This window comes from Sturnira hondurensis, unplaced genomic scaffold (genome assembly GCF_014824575.4).
Source record: "Sturnira hondurensis isolate 20B ecotype Veracruz unplaced genomic scaffold, ASM1482457v3 Scaffold0017436, whole genome shotgun sequence".
Taxonomy (NCBI): Eukaryota; Metazoa; Chordata; class Mammalia; order Chiroptera; family Phyllostomidae; genus Sturnira; species Sturnira hondurensis.
This window is the reverse complement of record NW_028090067.1, coordinates 4,309,596-4,330,538: the sequence shown is the minus strand read 5'-3', so window position 1 is coordinate 4,330,538 and position 20,943 is coordinate 4,309,596. Positions and strand designations below refer to the sequence as shown.

Below are 20,943 nucleotides of genomic sequence, written 5' to 3'. Positions count from 1 at the left end.
GGCCTAACTGCTGCCTTCTGCCCCTGGAGTCTGTAGGGTCCTTGGGAGGCTGCGAATATAGTGAGGCCGGCCGGGTTTCTGGTGGGCTCAATTGCCTGCCTCGAGGGTTCGGATGAGAGATGCAGTGTACCCAGGACACTGTAGAGCGTACGTGATTTCTCGCGAACTAGGCTAATGGGGTTTTCCTTTGTTCTTTTACACCTGGAGAACGAGTTCAGGACTCACGAATTTCTTCTTGACTTTCCCACAGATTCTGAGATTTGGGGGCTCCTCTGCCACCATCCCCTTCTGCCTAACTGTTCAGTTTTCTGTAATGCTCATTTCGATGCACTTTAAAGGATGTGGGAGAAGCAAGACTAGACTACAGGAAGAAAAACGCACCAAATAAAGTCAAGTGCAGAATGCATTTCATAGGAGGTCAAATTGAGTCTAGAATGTGGTGTGGGGGACTCCCCTGTCCTTCTGTTTCTTTTGCATTGCCAGCAGAGACCCAGTACAGTCTTCTTACGTGTATTTATAATTAAGGAGGTGGGGGATGTTGACACTATCCTGGACTAATTCCTGACAGAGTAATAGAATTGGTCGGAATCGCACCTGTTTTCTCCCAGTACAGGCTTTCAGCTCACTTAGATCTGAAATGCTAAACGTAGCTCTTTGAAAATACTCACCCCAAGTAGTGCAGGTTTCGGTTTTCTTATTGCAGCCCCAAGGAGATGGGGCTGCAATAAGGAAAATTTGGATTTTAGGTTGACATTTTGTGTATTAAGGCGTTATGGAGAAGTGGGTAAGACTTTGGAGGCAGCCTGAATTCAGAACTTCTGTCCATCGTGTGGGATGGTGTTGGGCAGTTTCTTAACCTCCTGAGTCCTTTGTTTCCTTAGCTGTAGGTGGCTTTTAAAAAGTATTCCACAGCCTTGTGAGGATTAAATAATTAATGTGGAGAACGCCGATAAAATGCTGTAATTTTTAGTTTATGCCAAACAGTTGGAATTATTTACCACAAAATTCAGTGGGGTTTTCCCCCTTTAGTTCCAGGATTTTTATTGGGTATTTAGCTTTTCTGCAAACTGTGACTGTTCCTACTATGTGCCAGCTCCTTCACAGTTGTTATAATGGAAATCTTAACGCACAGACAGGTTTCGTAATTATGGCCCCATTTCTGAGATGAGAAACAGGTTCAGTAGGTAACTTGTGCAGGGCCACACAACTGGGTTGCAACCTGAAAACTCTTTGCTTTTTCTAGTTCATAAAGCTAACTTTCAAAAGCTTCATAAAGCTAACTTTCAAAAACTTTAGAACTCTTCTTTATTGAATTTGTTGGGGTGGCGTTGGTTAATGAAATTATATAGGTTTCAAGGGTACATTTCTATAATCATCTGTATTATTGTATTGTGTGTTCAACACCCAAAGCCAATTCTCCTTCCGTCACCATTCATTCCTCCTCTACCCTCGTCTACCTCTCTGCACCCCTCTTTCCCTCTGGTAATCACCATATTATTGTATCTAGGACGTTATTGTCTCTTCTTCCTCCTCCTTTTTTATTCTTTTTTTTTTTAAAGATTTTATTTATTTATCTTTAGAGGGGAAGGAGAGAGGGAGAGAAACATCAATGTATGGTTGCCTTTTGTGCGTCCCCTGCTGGGAGTTGGCCTGCAGGGAACCGGCCTGCAACCCAGGCATGTGCCCTGACTGGGAATCGAACCACGATCCTCTGGTTCGTCCTTTTTTATTCTTATTTCCTTCACCTTTTTCACCCCCTCAATCCCCCACCACAGCTGTCAGTCTGTTCTCTGTCTCTATGAGTCTGTTTTCATTGTGTTCATTTATTTGTTTTGTTCATTAGATTCCACATATAAATGAAATCATATGATGTTTGTAGAAGACGTTTTATATATACTTTAGGAGATTTATTTTTAGCTATTATCTCAGTGAAGGGAAACAATATTTCTGTAATCCATATAAAGATGATTATATTTAAAATTGGTTTTTCTCCTCATGATAAATATTAATTTTATGTGGATCCTAAAGCAAATTAAATCTTGAACATCACTGGAAGAAAAAAATGACAAAACTAAAGCTGTCCTACTTCGGGCATATCCTGAGAAGGCAGGGTTCTTTGGAAAAACAATGATGCTAGATTTTAAACCATTCAGTTTTCTATGTATGTTGAGAATGTTAGGCAGTAAAATATAATTATTTCAAAACTGCACTCTGTAAAATGAGATTTTGCAGTGATGTTAATTTAGCACTTGTATCTCGAGTCTCAGAGTCCAATAGAGCAATTATAAATGTAATAAATTAAGAAGGGAAACTAAAACAGGATCCGCTTCTGTCTGATTATTGATAACAATGAAAAATATAAAATTTATCCACAGAAAATATTTTTATTCATAGTATAATTCATCCATTTATAATTACTTAGACTTAATGAAATTTTTCTTTTCCCCACAGGTGCATATTCTGTTTGGGAAAAAGTCTAGAGCTTGGATCTAAATAATAAGAAGAAGAGAAGGAGGAGAAGAAGAAGGAGAAGGCCAGCAGCAGCAGCAGCAGCAGCAGCATTGTGGCTGTCATTTATTGAGCAGTTACGTGGCAGTGCTTTACATAAAGTATCTCATTTAATTCTTACAGCAGTTTTGTGAAGTAGGTATTATTAGCTAGAGCTGCTAAGTAATTCGTTCAAAGTCCCATAAGAAATAAGCCTTCAGGCCAGGGTTGTCTTTCTCCAAACTACTCCTTTAGTTCTTTTAATCCAAACTGAAAGAACCTCAGGGAAAACAAACAAAGCATCTTAATTCTTAATTCCACCCATAGTTCAAAGCCTCAGTGAGATGGTGAAATACCTATACTGCAGACTGAGTGTGAACTATTTTGAGATATGAAACTGTCAACGTAACTACCCATACACATGACCTTCTGTATAGTATCAGATTTACCTGCCAGTCTCTGACTGAATCAGGTTTTGGTGAGTGGTCAAAATTAAGATCACTCATATCAGAATGTCTACCATGCTTTATTTCATTCTCTGTCTATAAGCAGAGGCCACACAGACAGTTCCTGAGAGTTTAGATTAGAGGAAGACTATTTTAGCTTCTTACAAACCTGCTTCCTCTTTTGAGCAGTAGTCTCATAGGCTTGCATAAATAGGCATTTTTCCATGGCTCCCTGCTGATTCTGAATGAACAGATTCTCAGCCACCTGCTGGCTGGCGAACATATTGTTTATCCTCATCTTTACATTTTACTGACAGCCTTCGTAATAACTTGCTTCGAAGACAAATAGCATGGCAGAATCTCTGACAACCGATTAAGGAACAATACAGTAGATTTCTGCCAAATACTCTACCATTTTTAAGTTTTTGTCATGATGAAAGAAGGAAAGAATGATACTCAGAACTATTCCTTTTACCAAAAGCAGCATACTGTCCATTTGCATTGTTTTTAGAGAGGATTTAATGAAGTCAACATATAGATTATAGTCAATTATAGATTATTTTGCCTTTGCACATGCTGTTCCCTTTGCATTAATGCCTTTCTCTTCCTTCTCTGCCTGTCTTTCCAGAGCCAGCCCAAACAATGCATTCAATATAAATCCTTCCCAGACTCCCATGGTATCATTCCTTCCTCTGGGCTCGAGCAATACTTTTTTTCTGCCTCTGACATATGCTGCAGTATAGCCTATATAATTATGTGTCTATCTTGACTCAACTAGAACATTTCTTGAACACAGGGAGGGACCATAGCATACTTACTCATCTTTGTATCCCCTGCACCCAGAACAGCACCTAGCACAGAGTAGGTGCTGGTTACTGATGGTTAAATGACTTCCCTGCCATAGTGCGAGAATTTTCTTGTTGTGGTCCAGACCTACTATGAGTATGGTTACTGAAATCTTGGCAACTATTGAGAAGTGCCATCTCTGCTCATTCTTTCGCACGCAGCCTTTCCAGTTTCCCCATTCTGTATCATGGGGTTGTAATGATACCTGTCTCATGGAAATGAGTTTCTGCAAATATTCTCAGTTCTTTTTCATCATTCTAGATCTATTCATGTTTTCTGCTGTTTACTTTTGAGTCAATTAATGTAATTTATATCTTCCTAAGAATGATTCATATCTAGTTTTAATTTTATAAAGTAATAAGTATTCTATTTGTTGATTTTTCTCTATACATCTGGTTATATCACATCCCTAATTTGTTTGTGTGCAAATATATATATATGTATATATATACCCTCCTGTCTTTCTCTTTTCCCATTTCTAGGGAGAAATACGTTAAAGAATTTTTAAATTTAATCTTATGTTTTTTTCCATCACCATTTAGTCTGCTTATACTCTCTTCTTCCTCATAATGTTAATAGTGGCTCTCTCTGGGTGATATGATTACAGGTTATTTTAGTGCTTTTCTGTTTTATTCCAAATGTGCAGAAATCAATGCATATATTACTTACATGTTCACAAAAATACTTAAAGAAAGATGTCTTTATTTCCCAGTAAGGAAACTGAGGCCAGGAACATTCCATAGGTAGATCATGGCCTTAGATTGGAACCAGGAACCCTGTACTGGCTCTGCTACTTTTTTCAATAAGGTAAGAACCATGAAAACCACCATGATTTCTCTAGTCTCATCTGATAATAAGAAACTGAGCCACCAGCCCTTCTCACTCCCCCGTGCTCTCATATAAAGGTGAAGATTGTTAGAGCTGGGTAAAAGATCACTAAGAATTGATCTTGGGGCCTAACTCACCTTGTGTGGGAAATTGAAATTTTTTAGTAACTCAGCAGTTGATGCTGAAAGATACTAAATAGCAAAATGATAACGGACAAGGTAGTTAACACGTGAGGATAATATATTTGGCAATGAGTGAAACATTTGAACATGTAATTGGAAAGTGGATATTCTTTGATGTTTTAAAATTTCTTATGATCCTATAGTATGATTTTTAAAGGAAACTACTTTTTTAAAGGCTCTTTGTGGTTTTCCAACTCAGAACAAATTAGAAAAGAGAGACATGCTATACAGTTTGATTCAACAAATATTTTTGGATTACTTACTTGGAATCTTTTACTAGACCAGAGATAGGGATGCTTTAATTATCTTGTTAAAGACATACACTACCTCCTTATTTAATTGTTCTAAGATTGTCATTACCAAACCTCAGAACACTGTGACTCAACAGAGGAGTTTAACAGACTTTTAAATTAATAGCAATACTAGTAGATGACATTTATCAATGTGCCAAACATTGTGCTATCTCTTAAATCATTCCACTGATCCTCACAATAGCTCTGTGAGACACTATTAATATCTCCATTTTACTGAGACTTGGAGAGATCGCATATCTTATTCAAGGCCACGTAGCTTAGACATGGTCTGACCATAATTTGGCCTGAGTCCACCTGAGTCTAGAGGTGGATCTCTTCTCTATGTTGATCACCAAACTCAATAAATGTTTGGTGGTTAAATAAATTGACTGAAATTTCATTGCAGAAATTGTATTTATTTCATTACTTTTCTTAAAAAAGAAAAAGATTCATGATTTTTATAAACACCTTCCTGTAAGAAGGAATAGCTACAAGTGCCTATAAGATTTATTTTACTATGTTTCAAAGAGGCATTATTGTTTTTGTACCAATTATGTGTCAATTGTAATTATAGATATCACTTATGTATCAGTTTGTATGTCAATTATAATTGTAGACCCGGTTGATTCTTCCAGTTTTAGAGAGATTAAAATATAGAATAGGTAATATACAAGGTCTGTCCAGAAAAAGTCTAGCCATTGTTAATATAATGAGACTGGTTTGTGTGACATCTATGTAACCTGGCAGGCAAGCAGAGTGGACTGGAACACACATGTGTGAACAATGATGACTGTACTAGTCGGTGGGGGCAGTAGACACCATTGAGTGAGCATGTGTACTGTGAGGCATTCACATTCAAAATGGCTGAGCAAGTAAAGCAATGAATCTGCACCAGATTTTGTGTTAAGCTTGAATGTTTCTCTGTGGAAACAATTTGGATGATTCAGAAAGCTTTCAGGGACAATGTGATGAATGCAGTGCAAATAAAAGTGTGGCACAAATACTTTAAAGATGGTCGAGAATCCATTGAAAGTAACCCATTTTCTGGAAAGTCCTCAACAAGCAGAACACCTGAGAATGTTGAACGTGTACGGGCTGCAATCAACAAAGATTGGCAACTGACAGTGTGAGAACTAGAAGCTGATCTGGGGATTCCAAAAACTACCATGTCCGAGATTTTGACTCAGGGTCTTGGCATGAAACGTGTCGTGGCAAAATTCATTCTGTGGCTTCTGCTACCAGAGCAGAAGGAACAGTGTTTTGCAGATGCTAATGATTTAATTCAAACTACCAATGAACCAGATTTCCTCAAGAAGTTCATAACCAGAGATGCATCATGGGTCTATCTATGGCTGTGATCCTGAAATGAAGGCCCAGTCATTTCAGTGGAAGTCACCTGGTTCTCCACGCCTGAAGAAGGAGTGGCAAAATTGCAGCAAGATGAAGACTGTGTTAACTGTGTTTTTTGTTTGGGAAGGTGTTGTCCATCATGACTACACCCCTCCAGGCCAAAAAATTAATAAGGAGTACTACCTCAGTGTTCTTTGTCAGTTGAGAGATGCAATTCAATGAAAATTGCCTGTAGCTGCAGCTATGGGCAACTGGTGATTGGCAGCCTCATCACAACAATGAGCCTACTCGTGCGTCACGTCTCATTCAGAGTTTTTTGGCAAACCATCAAATCACCCAGGTAACTCAACACCCCTACAGCCCAGACTTGGTGCCCTAAGACTTCTGGCTTTTCCCCAAACTAAAATCACCATCAAAAGGGAAGAAATTTCAGACCATCAGTGAGATTCAGGAGAATACAACAGGGCAGCTGATGGAGATTCCAACAAAGGATTTTGCAGAGTGTTTTGAACAGTTGGAGAGATGCTCAGAGAACTGTGTGAGGTCCCAAGAGCTGTGCTACTTTGAAGGGGACTGAGGCATGACTGTCCTTTGTACAGTGTTTTTTGTATCTTCTTCAGTAAATGTCTCTACTTTTCAGAGTGTGTGGCTGGATACTTTCTGGACAGACCTCATATATATTTAATTCAAAATTCATTTTTTAGTTACTGTTTAAAAAATTTTTACTGTATTTTTTTCCCGTTACCATGTAGCTGGACCCAACTCCTGAGCTGAGGCAGGAATGGCTGGTAGAAGTGGCATTACCACTGAAAGTGGGCATCTGTCTGGATTGGAATGGCCTCCTGGTCTGCAAGAGTGTCCCGCTGAGATGTGCAACATGCATTCATTGAAGCGGGAGCTGGCAGCCCCCTGAACTCCTGCTAAAGCTATGAAGTGAAAAATGATAAACCAAGTGCCTGCATTTCCGGTGGTTCCCCAACAGACAAAACAGAGCCAGACTTTTCCAGAGAAGCCTCAGCTCAGGACACAACTCAGGGTGGCCTCCTGATGGACAGTCAAGCAGATGGGTGATATGAGGTCTGTCTATGCTTCTGGCCATCGTCTGAAGGGTTCTTCCTGTGTATCTGACATGGAGTCATCCCGATAAGATCACGTGCTACTCCTACCCCATCCCACCATGATCTCCCCCAACTTCTAACCCTTTGGACCTGACTCCTTGGTCTGCGTGTCATCGGGTCCAGTTCCATTAAGGTCAGCACTGTGCTCTACCTTAGCCACAGGACTCTTCCTCTTCCTGTAGTGATTTGTGGCTGCGAGAGTGGTGTCATTTTCTGGGGAAGCGAGGGACCTGCTTCCCCAGACACCACACTGGCAACAATGACGCTGGCTTGTGTTTGCTCTGGGTGGCTTGGCCAGCCTGCCCCACCCCTCCACCACTGGTGACAAGGCTGGGATCTTGACTGATCAGCTGTTCTATCCAGCCAGGTGCTGGAGTTGGGAGAGGAGAAAATATCACTTGTGTGGCTGTATTTCCAATGGCCTGGCACAGACAGAACACAGCGAGAGCCTTCCAGGGACACAGCAGCTAATATCCCACCCCAGGACGCCCTTTCCATGGAGAGTCCAGCAGATTTGGTGGTCTGAGGCCTGTCTTTGCTCCTGCCCAGCTTCTGTGGTTATTCCCTGTGTATCTGGCACCTACTTTTCCTGATAAGTTCAACAGCAAGTCCTCCATCATCCCAACACAACCTCCCCCAACTTCTAACCCTTTGGCCCTGACTCCTTGGTCTGTATGTCGTCGGGTCAAGTTCTATTAAGGTCGGCACTGTGCTCTACCTTAGCCACAGGACTCTTCCTCTTCCTATGGTGCCTCGGAGGTTTTGAGGGTGGTGTCATTTGGGGGACAGGCAAGGGACCTGCTTCCCCAGACACCTCTCTGTTAATTTGTAGACTTCGTCCTGTTCTCAGTGGCTTGGCCGACCTATACCTCACTGCTGGTGATGGGCTGGGATCTTGACTGATCAGCTGTTCCATCCAGCCAGGTGCTGGAGTTGGGAGAAGAGAAAATGTCACCTATGTGCATGTATTTCCAATGGTCCAGCACAGACAGAACACAGCCAGAGCCTTCCAGGGACGCTGCAGCTAATGTCCCATCCAGGAATTCCCTCTCCGTGGAGAGTCTAGCAGATGGCTGGTTTGAGGCAGGTCTTGCTTTTTGGTAGCCTTTCTTGGTGTTCAGTGTATGCCTGACACCGACTTCACCACAACTCCCCTCCTGTTCACTCCCATCCCACCCCCATGCTCCCACCTCTTCATCCTCCATGTCTGCCGCCTCGTACTTCAGGTCGTCTAGCCTGGTTTGCTTAACATGGCCACCATGGTCCAGATTGGAGACAAAAGTTGTTGGGTTTGTGTTGGGCTTGGGCATCTTTGGGTAAGTGGTCTTCTCCATTTTTTCTGTGGACCTTAGTCCCTAGACCCCTGGTTGGCCAAAATTGCTTCAAGCCTGCTCTGGTCCTTGGTGGTGTGGAGCATCTTCAAATTGCTGTTGGAGATAAGGCAAGGTTCTTTGTCAACCAACTGTTCCTCCTGGGCTTATGCTTGAGTTGCGACAGGAGAAAAGATCTCTTATACGCCTCATGCCTACTTTTCCATGTGCTCCTGACCAGCCACTGCAGCTGCTCCCTGTGTTTGGCCTGACCCCTCACCACAAGCTTTCTTTCAGCTTCACTGCCAGTCCTCCACCATCCCACCACCACCTTCTCCAACTTCTAACCCTTTGGTGCTGGGGTCCAGCTTTGGCAGGTCTCAGGGTCCCCAAAGGATGGACAGCACAGGCGATGAATAAAGAGTCAGACATCCAATTGGATGCTGAACAGCCAGCCTCTGTGGGTCTGACCAAACTCACAGAGTTTGATTTAAGCTTTATTTTTATAGAGATTGTTACATAATATTAAAGGAACAGGTGATGGCATGATCAGTTAAGCAGAAAAAATACAGAGGTAACTATGAAAAGTACAGGAAATTCCATAGATTCAGTTATGTTAGACAAAGGTTATTTGGACCGGGAGGACCATTAATCAGACAATTAGACAAAGAGCTGTATGTATAATAAGACAAATCAGACAAATAGTTGTATATAGAGAGTTTTAAATGTCTTATTGTTTATTAAAGTTCTTAGAATTTGGCATGGGTCAAAAGGATATACTAGACTGAACAGTGGTTGTAGGAAATTTATTACAAGGCCTTTGTGGTATCTAACTTAACTGTCTTCTTGTCTAGAATCTTACTTTGTGTACTTTGGACTCTTACTCCTTAGCAGTCATTTCTACATGCCCAGTTTGTAATAGTTAACTAGCTTCTCGTGCTTCTTTACCTGTCTACTTCTAATTACTATATATTCCTGTCCAAGGTAGAGGAGGGGCTGCTACTCCATCAACTTTTAGACGTTCAGGGGCTACCCCATCAGGGGGGACTTTTGTTCGCTGGCCAAGAAATCATTTTGTACAACCTCGTTGGAATTATGTGGATCATTGACCCTGAGATGCAGGTGTCAAAATCCCACCACCTACTAATGGCAAAGACAAACATGCAAGGAGAGATAGACAGGAAGTCTGGCCACAGTTGCCCCTGCTGTGCAGAGATGCATCTCATCTGTCCCGACTGTGTCAAGGGACGGCTGTTGGTCGGCTCCCAACACTCTGGCCCTGACTCCTTGGTCTGTATATCGTCAGTGCCAGGTCCATTAAGGTCAGCACTGTGCTCTACCTTAGCCACAGGAATCTTCCTCTTCCTATGGCACCTCAGAGGCTTTGAGGGTGGTGTCATTTTGGGGGCAGACAAGGGACCTGCTTCCCCAGACACCACACTGTTAATTTGTAGACTTCTTCCTGTTCTCAGTGGCTTGGCTGACCCCTACCTCCCATGCCTTCTCACCCTTGGACTCCATCTTTTTGGCTTCCAGGTCATCTGGTCCTGTTTGTTTAATGTTGACAACTTGTTCCATGTTGGTTTTGGAAATCCGCTTTCTGTGGAGTCTGGGCAGCTTCCGTCCATGAAAGGGTCCTGGTTCTGCAGAGTCCTGGGTGACGACAGGGATTTCAGGGTTTCCGTGGGTCTCGTTGTTGTGTAGCTCCTTGCCCTCACTGGCAGAGTCATGCCCTGGTTCTTCCTCGACTTTCTGTTGGTCCTCTATAACCACAGTTGAAGTCTGCAATGGCAGTGTCGGGTTACTGGTTTGGAGGCCTTAAGCCCTGCTTGGACCTGGTCACTGCTGCTTCTTCCCACTGGACTTGCTTCTTCAGCTCAGGCCCAGCCCTGTATTTGCACAGACATCTACCAGGAAAGTTAGATTCACCTCCAGGGCTTGGGATAAACTTTGTGCAGAGGACCCCATGCATACTCCACATTCACCCCACCAGGCTTGACCTGGTGTGTGGGCATGAGTGGCCCACCAGTGTTCTCATCAGCTCCTGCCTGGGGCAGGCCTACCCACGTGAACCCCCTTAAACACACACACTCACACAAGTAGGTGTCTTAGGGCTGGCTGCCCAGGTGTGATCTGAGTGGTGGCCTGGTCCAAACAAAACTACCCTGGGCCTCCCTCAGTTACTGTTCTATTGCACCGTGAAAAGGGCCATAGGCCTCTGGGATGAGCCTTGGGCCAATGGCATCCTTTCTTCTCCTCACTGCCTCTTTTAAGGCCATGGCGTCAGGATGGTCCCCATAGCAGCAGAACATCCTTACTGTTGAAATGTCTCTAACCACGTGACCAGGGTAGGGGCACCACCAGGGTAGTGCCTGCCTAGTTATCAGGCTTCCAAGTTCTGTTGGGCTCTATTGTTGAAAAGTGAGGTCACTGTTGGGTGCCTTACCCCAAGCATCACCTCAGACCAGCAATGACTTCACTTCCTGATAATCAGTGGACCTCGCTACGCTGATCATTAACATCCTAATACTGCCCCTATGAGGCTCACTTGGCTAGAGACGTTTGCATCACAGGATGTCTTGTTGCTGTCTGCCCGTCTCCGAAGGCCGCTAGAGGAGCAGCAGCTGGTCCACGAAGACCCTGCCTGGTCTCCACCACGGAGGGGCAGGTGTGCCACACTACCCAGGGCCAGGGCAGGCCAGAAGTGACTGTGGCCACCTAGTTGTAATTAAGCTGAATACAGTTTTGTGTCTTGCTTTTTTTTGCTTACTAGTCATGTAACTATTTTTAAGGGATATGTTTAACTGTGATTTATAAGGGATCCTGTTAACTGTGTGTTTAACAGGAAGTAAGTCAAGGCACAGACATTACCCCGGCTGCCTGCAGCAGTGAAGAGACTGAAAGCGTAGTGCTCTCGAGAAGTTAGTTATGCATCATGAAAGGAGGAGGAGCTGTGTGTAAATCCAACGTGCTTCCCAGGGAAACTCCTTAGATAGCATTTAGAAAGGCAGTTTCATGTGCTGCTTCAAACTTGCTTTGCATGAACAAGCCACAAGATAGAAAAAAGCATTCCCTATATATGCAAAAAAGCATCAGAGGAACCAGTTTAGGGGGAAGTCCTTAGAGTTGACTGGGAGGCCTCCTGTGTGTGTGTGCATGTGGTTTCTGGGTCCATCCTACTGGGATTGGCCTGTCATTTATGAACCATTGAGTTATCAGTGAAATTCTGTTCAAAATCTGTTAGCTGCTCTGAACAACGACTCACTTGTCAAGTAAATAATTCCACCAAGGATGTGCGATCCAATACAGAATGTGTTAACCCCACCTACCCTGCTTCAGGCCATAGTCCCTGGCCACCTCCTCTTTCAGAGTCTTATTCCCATTCTGGACAGGAGATTGTCTTTCAGGTTTCCTAGGGCTGCTCATTCAAGTAATCCCACCTCATCCACTGAGCTCCCTGGGGATAATAAGGAACTGAAGGGCTGCCTTAAAAATCTCAGACTGTTGATGAGATTCAGGAAAATACAATGGGGCAGCTGGTGGCAATTGGAGAATTGTGTGACACCCTGAGGTGCCTACTTGGAAGGGGACTGAGGTATCATTATCCTAGGTACAATGTTTCTTGTATCTTGTAGCAAGATGTGGCTGGATACTTTCTGGACAGACCTCATATGTAATGTGTTCATACATGTGTTTTCTGTATTTCACTGTGAGGTGTTTTTTTCCCCCATAAGTGCTGAGGCAATACAGTTGTAGTAGTTAAATATGCAGACTTTGACAGTGGTCTGCCTGGTTTCAAATCCCAGTCTGCTTTTATTTGCTTGTAGCCCTGGGAAAATTACTTAATTTCTCTGATTTTTGATACTTTATCTATAAAATGGGGATAATGATAATATTCCCCCCTGGATCACTCAAAATACATTTCATTACATCTAGCTAGGCATTTTTAGTTTGAAATCAAAAGCCTTCTACAAGATATATCTGATTCTTTGCGTAAAATGTCTATCAGCTTTCAGAGGTACTGAACCTGTATTTTATTTTCAAAGACTATCTTTTGCTTCAAAGACTTTTGTCTCAGGAGGTCTCCAGTCCTAAAAACAGCTGTCCTGTCAGGTTGTTGACACTAGCAGCTCGCAAGAAGAATGCGATCTCAGTGAGGCCCCTTCCCATGCATTGACTTCCCACTGTCAGGTAACTTCACAGAAAGAAAATCTTTCATTAGTAACTGTAGCCTTTACTTCTCATTCCAACCATCAAGATGAATATTTTTCCATATCTCTTTGCAACTGGAAGATATATGTGTTCATCAATATTTTCTTGATCTCTCACTCTTTCCTCTTCTGCCTCACCAGTTAGTCTTTGCATAAATAGGCCTGCTAACTATACTCAGGTAGCAAATGAACAGAATTCATTTTTGTCTGATGAGGCCCAAGGGCCCAGTGGATCTATTTGGAATGTATTAGGCTATTTGTCAACTAAGGTGAGCTATGGTGAATTTTTGAAAGAAATTTTAAAGAAAAATTGTTTGCTCTAAGACTGGGAAATGAGTTTTGAAGTTAAGATGTGGGATTTTTGATTTTGTTGCATTCAATGCTGATGGCTAAGAAAGAATTAAGATGCTAACAAATGCTAATTTTGGACAGAAGGTGTAAGAATGATTGTTTTCTTTCTGTATTCTTCTACATTTAAAACATTTCCCCCTGGGAAAAGAAGCCCAAATTTCTCCTCTTTGAAAATGTCAGAAACAATTTGCCTAAAATATGACTTTATCGTGTTAGCACAGTGATTCTCAACCCTGGCTGCTCATTAGAGAACATTTTTTTTTTAAATCCCATGCTTGAAATCAAATACAGAGATTCGAAATTTAACTGTTTTGAGTTGGGACCTGGGCATTATTGTTTAAAAGTGTTCCATGCGATTCTAATTTGCAATCAGGTGTGAAAGTCAAAGGGGTAACTAACGCACTGCCTTATCTAAGTGTCTTCCTGATCTCTCAGTGACCTCCTTGGGAAGGAAACAGACTCCAATAATTCACTTTATTCCTTATATAACATTTGATTGTATTTGTTGTTTGATTGAAGGTTAAAAAAAAGATAAGAAGGAAAAGACATGATCTGTAATCTGAACTTTATGATTTAATGATGAAATTGTGACCAAACACTGAGCTGGTTTAGTTCTGAGTCTCAATGCCACACAACCATATTATTATCAACTTTAAATAAATCCCAACGCCTGTCTTTGCTGCAGTAACTAGAAACTTTACATCCGTGACCAGAATAATAGCAGAATGTGTTCCAAGGCCCTTGTCAGTCTGGTCAATGAGTGCAGTTTGGCTAAATGTCGAGGGGCTCTGCTGCCCTCTGCAGGGTATGGTGTTATCACAGATGAAAACAGCACTGTCTGTGTCTATTCCAAAGCACGTGAGAAGTTATGAAACAAAAAGGTTTCACGGTCAAATCACTTGGAAAATGCTACATTCTCTCTGTGTAAGGAAGTCACAAATGCAAATTAGCAAAATAAAGACTACGGAATTTTATAATTGAGAAATTTGGTTTCTAAACTAATTATACCATTTTTTCTCCCACCTAAATCCTGTTAATAGTATTTGGGAGACTAATATTATACAAATAACATTTTATATTAATAATATATAAATAACTTCTGGATTTGGAGAGAGAAAGGAGAGAAATTTAGTGAAAGATTTCTTAAGTAGGTGAGAAAAAGGGAAAGATTGCTAAAGTAGATGCAGGAAAACAAAAAGATCTCATGTCTGTGCAGTGACATTTTGACTAGAGATTTATAACTGGCTGTGGCAGTGTGATGTGCCATGCACGAATGTTTGTGTTTGTCTATCTTCTTACTTTTCATCCTAATGAAACATTTGGGATGTTTGTGCTGCTGCTGCATGACAAATGGAACTGTGACCTGTACTTGTTAACATGAAGCTGATTTCCTGTACTGTCAAATGTGTTAGGAATCATATCAGACCAAGAATGTATAGATATCAGGAGGCCAGGCATAATGGTGTTCCACCCAGAAGTCCAGTGAGTGCAGCCATACACCACTTTTATGCAATTTACAGCCATGTTTTCCTCAGGCTGGGAAACAGCACATTAAGTAGAAATAAGTATTTTGGTCAAGGCTTTTGTGTCATTCTTTCATATCATTAATTCTGTGATCCTTGCCAATTAAATATCATTCTTATATGTAAAAGGAAGACAGAACTACTGTATGTGAAATGCTTCACACAGCCTCTAACATATAGTAGGTGCTCAACAAACAGAAATTTAACGTAAAGATGATTGCTGAGCACAGAAATAACAATAGAGTAAAGAGTCCTGGGGTCAGCATGGGAGGAAGCTGAAACTGGAAGTAAGGACTAAAGAGACCAACCAGCCCATCCCAATTTGCCAGGGACTGTCTCAATTTTAGCACACAAAGTCCCACAACATTGGGGAAACTCCTCAATCCTGCACAAACTGGGATGGTTGGTCACCCTAACTCAGAACCCAGGATATCCCAAGAAAAAGCTAGTGGTCAGAACACAGACACAGAGGCTGGGAACATTAGGATGAATGCTCCCGAGGTCGGTATTTCTCAGGCAGATGACAAACCAGTCTCAGAGTATGGGTCGGGATAAGCCCACAAATGGAGGTCAATAAACACACTCAACTGAGGGAATCTCTAGGTGCTATGCAAGAAAAATTTTACATCTAATTTCTTTACTAACCATGGTGATAAGACTGAAGTAAACAATGAGGAAGGGATAGTCTCTCTTCAATGAATAATGCTAGGGCAATTATTTACCATAGGAAAAGATAGAACATTCCCTACCTCACACGACACACAAAGGTTAGCAACATAGAAGCCTAAACATGGACATCAAAACTTTAAACATTTTAGAAGAAAGTAAAGGAGAAAAGCTTAATGAAGGATTTCTTAAATAAGCTATAAAAAGGGAAAGATTGATAAAATCAATTGTGTGGGAATGACAAGACCCCGTGAACACAGTGAAGAGCCAAATCATAAACTGGGGAACAATAAATGCAATGCCTCAAAGTGATAAAGCACTTATGTCAAGAATATGTTTTTTAAAAATTCAACAGTTCACTAAGGGAAATGCCAGCAATCCAACAGGCATTTGAGAGGAACGGGCGATTTGCAAAAGAAATTTGAGTGGTAAAAACCATTTTTTAAGAAGCTCAGTTTCACCACTAATCAAAGAAATGTGAATTGAATCGAATGAGATAATATTTACAGCAAGCAGATCGTTGGAAATTCAAAAGCTTGGCAACACCAGACACTGGTGAGAATGTGAAACGACAGAAATGCTCTTACACTGCTGGTGAGGGTGTAAATTGGTACAATCACTTTCGAGAGCAAATTCTCAATAGTATAAATGTTTCAAAAATGAACTAAACAAACGAAGAACAGAGACAGAATCATGGACACGGAGAGTGTTTTGATGACTGTCAGATGGGAGGGGGAGGAGGAGAATACCTGAAGAGATGAGGGGATTAATGAATACAAGCAAGTAGTTACAGAGTAGCCACGGGGATGTACGGTACAGCATAGGAAATAGAGTAGACAAAGAACTCATACGCATGACCCATGGACATGAACAATGGTGTGGGGATTGCCTGAGAGGGGGGTGGGTGCTGGGTGGAGGGGGGCAAAGGGGGGAAATTGAGACAACTGTAATAGCATAACCAGTAAAATGTAATTTAAGAAAAATAGAAATAAATAAATGAAACAACACAGGCTTAAACAATAAGAATAAAACTATATACCTGAGCACTACTTTCTAGGTGTACAGGTCTAGAGAATTCTCGAATGTGTGCTCAGGGATCACGTGAGTTCACTGTTGCACAGTTTACAAGAGCACAAGATGGAAAAACTGCAAATGTCCATCAACTGTAGATGAACTGTGGTATAATTCAGTCAATGGATTACTGCCCCACAGCAGTTCAAATAAATAATAGAGCTAATGACCTGTATGAATATGTCTGAAAAGCATAATATTGAACTAGAGAAAGCAATTGCAAAAGGATGTTTACAGTATGGAATTTACATCAAGAATAAAAAATACAATGCTTTGAATTTTATAGACACACAAATAGGTAATTAAAACATAAAAACAGTCACAGAGATAAAAAACCAGATAGTGGTTATTTCTGAGGAGAAAATGGAAATGAAATCAGGAAAGAGCCGACCCAGCAGCAAATGTGCCTATTAAGTTTTACTCTTAAACAACCTGAAGCAAATGTAGCAAAATGTTCAGATTTGCCAAAACTGGGTGATAGGTACCTGAGTTACCTTGCTCTCTGTACTTCTCTCTATGCTTTGAGTGTTCTGTTTTTTTTAAAGAAAGTAAAAGCAATTTTATTAACATTTGAATTCAGATTATTCCAAAACGACTCTAAAATATTTTAAATAATGAAGCAGAACTATGCTTTTCAGAGTTGGTCAAGCCAAATTGAACGTTTTTTCCAAAGAGTGAGTTGAAGCCACCCAGTGCCCTGACGCACGGAACACCCTGACCACGTCAATGCCACGGAACCAACACTAGATGTCACTTCGCCACATGCGTTTAGTTCAATGTGAGCACTTTCTGGTTGAAATGAGAACTAGATTATATTTTATAATTTTTTTTTCTCTCATGGATATAGAGAATGAGAAAACATAGGGAACAAGTCTGTTTTTGTTCATTATTTTATCCACAACACCTACCGCACATAATGGGGTTGCAAAAATATTGTTAGCTGAACAAAGGATACAAGAGACTAAGGAGGGCTGTTTAATGTCACCAAAATGTATAAAATTACATTTGAAACAGTTTTTCTTTCTTTTTATTGGCGTTCAGCTACAGTTGTCCCCCTCCCCCCTCCCCCCACCTCATTGCTCTCCCCTGCCCCGTCCAACGCCACCGCCCACCGCCCCTGCTGCTCCCACAGACAAGCCCCACTCCATTGTCCTTGTCCGTGGGTCCTTTGTACATGCTCCTTGACTTGACCCTTCCCCTTCCTTCCCCCTCTCCCGCCCTCCCCGCCTCTGGTCACTGTCAGTTTGTTCTTTATTTCCATGTCTCTGGCACAGTTTTTCTTTTAAAGGCAGCTCGGTATTTGAAGGGTTTTCCACAGAAAGGGTTGTGACGCTAATCTAAAAACTCAATCTGTGGTCAAGGGGGAGGGAGCAACGTTTTAGATTCTGATTCAAAAGCGTATTACAGTTTGTTGGCATGCTGGGTCTTCCACAAACAAGAACTCCTTGAATCAATAACTATCACTCTTTCAGGAGGATAAGCCCCTTTGAGTCATGAAAACCATGGACTTTCTGAACACTTTTCTATACACACACAAAAATTGTTTCATGCAGTCTGCAGATTTGCAGGCCTCCTTAAAGCTCCTGCATGGACCCCCAGGTCTGGATCCCCTGCCTGAGACAGGCAGAAACACCTGCTTGGGTGCTTTCCCCAAGCTTCTCACACTTTGCTTTCTCTCCGGCAACAACTGGGGCGTGTGGCTAGGCCTGCACACACCATGCAGCCGAGCAATGCAATCCCCAGAGCGAACGCTGTGAAAACTAACCCTGTAGTTTGGGTAGTGACCAAACGTGGGCAACATCTACTTTGGAAATATATGGTTTATAGATACTAAGAAAGTATTTATGTATTCTTCTATAAGAATATTTAAGAGAAGAAAATGTAAAAACATACTTCTTTCCTAAAATATTTATTTGGAAGCTTGTATTTCCCTGGGGAGCAAACTAAACCCCAGAATTGCCCCACAAATTAAAAATATTTCCTTGTGCTTGTTTGTCCAATTGTCTTCATTTTACACAGCCTAACTGGAAAGAACTTTTAAATTTTTATTATTGATTTCCTTGCCTCATAAATATTTGAACATGAATCTTTAGCCCAAACTAGGTAATAGTTGATTTTATGAATACAAATTAATGAAATTTTACTACATAGTATAAAAATACTCAAAATCAAATATGCTTGAAATCTCTTTACCTTGTTAGTTCCAGATTCTCTTATCATTCAAAAGGCCCGCTTTTCCCAGGGACTCTCAGTTCTGTTAGTCACCATATTCATCTGCCAAAACCAGGTGGTGAATGACAAACGGAATTCTTTATCATGGCAACCCTTTCATTTAAGCTACTTATGCATAGTTATGATAGGCACATTGGGTCAATTTTTAAAAACTGTAGTTTTGCTCAATAATGCTATGAGAATGGTACCAAAAGATACCAGAGTTTATTTGTTCTCCTATTGTACCATGAAACTCTACTATGTGTGCTAGGCCGTGATAAACCAAGAGTATTTTCGAGTCCTGATTTGGTGTAGTACCATGTATAGGCGCGGCCAGTCACAGAACCCATTGTGAAATTACATGTAAGAAATGGAACATGCTGTTAGAGGGCAGAATCTGTCTTGGGTTCTAATTATTTGACCACTAAAATCTTGCACAACACTTTCTAATACATATGGAAGAACATAAGGAATTCATCAGAGACTTAAAAGGCTCCATGTAGCTGTTTTATTGGGACAGTTAAAGAAAAATTCAGTTTTGTTCCCTTAAAGCAAAGAGCCCAAGTAATGGTCCTTTTGGGGGGGGGGGGATTGACAATGTCCCTAGGATGTCTTCTTAAACAAAATGATTAGTATAAACATTTTAACTCTATGGAGAAAAATTTATGTTTCACAACTAAATAAATATGTAACCATTTAACCAACAACATGTTTAAATTTTCATTTATTGATTTAACTATTTCTCTTTGGCCTTGTGAGAATAGGAACATCTGACTGCTCTTTATTAAAAACTATTACAAGTGCTTAATTGAATGACCAACTTTCTCCTAGGAGAAAATCATTCTGTGTGAGTCATGGCAGGCTTGCTCAATAGACACAGTTCCAGTTCTGTAGCCAAGACCTTACAATAACATTTGATCATTGTCAATGTATGGTTTGGTGATAAAATATTTTCTTTTATATGCTAATACCACATCCTGAATTTGTGTTTATTTTACCTTAACTGGTCACACTTTAAACATTACTAGCCTTTTTTAAAGTGCAGAATTCCTTAGTTGGGGCAAAGTTTGGTGAGGACTGCTGGGAGTCAGCATTGGACCCTGGGGGCTCCTGAAAGCTGGCTCTACTTCTTCATGCTTCTCCTGGGGAGAAGACATTATAGCTCAAGTTATCTTCTTTTATTAAGTTGTAAGCATATTTCAAGGTCTTGCCATCTTTTCCCCTTCTTTGTAACAAAATACGGTAATTGGGGACACATAGGAATCCAACTGATATAGTTTTGGCAAAACAGAAAATACGCTAAACTCCTTTGATTAAAGCCCACCTGCGCCACTCACCCCCTCAGAGGACGTTAGGTGTCAGGAGAGCAGGAGCCCACGGAATCCCAGTGCTTGAAGCAACAGCTGTCACTGAGAGGGAACTCAGTCGACAACGACTGGATGAATGAGTGAGCAAATCCAATATTCAGGATTTATGTGAATCAGTCCTCACAGTCTCCACTCCTCAAGCATAGTGACTTTTAAAGATCACCAAGGAAAATTCTTAATTATAAGCATTCTCCAAATCCACAGAGAAAATTCCACCTCTGAAGGGATCCAGTGGCCTGTGGTATTCAGTATACTTCAATATTTTATAGTGTCCTGAGTCACTAGGGTGTTTAAAGGCTTTCACAAGTGAATAGATCAACGGCATTAATTTTTACATGCACTATCACTAAATTTGTCAATTAGATTCACTTTACATATTATAAGATGAATTTTGAAAACTTACAGACAGCACTGGTTTTAGAATTAAACAAGTACTGTACAACTATACTTTCTGACTGTTCTGACTCACTGTACTCAAGTCCTTAGAGTTCCACAGTGTGGTTTGCTTGAAACCTGACTTTTTATGAGGCATTTCTACATCACAAATAATGCTGAAATGTAAGAAAAATTTTAGAAGGTTTTCAACCTCACGTGTAATTCTTCGAGCTGGCCAGTTGCTGATCATTTACCCCGGGAAAGGGTGAATACCTAACTAGTCAGAGCGTGGGCTTTGCAGCCAGACC

At 41.2% G+C, this 20,943-nt stretch overlaps 1 long non-coding RNA gene across 1 annotated transcript; it reads left to right on the top strand.

Moving 5' to 3' along the window:
* The first annotated feature begins 2 nt into the window (after positions 1–2).
* LOC119002437 (uncharacterized) lies at positions 3–9,349 on the top strand. The gene is made up of 4 exons (XR_005069735.1): positions 3–147; positions 2,452–2,643; positions 4,492–4,586; positions 7,185–9,349. It is a non-coding gene; the product is annotated as an uncharacterized LOC119002437 (long non-coding RNA).
* Positions 9,350–20,943: the final 11,594 nt, after the last annotated feature.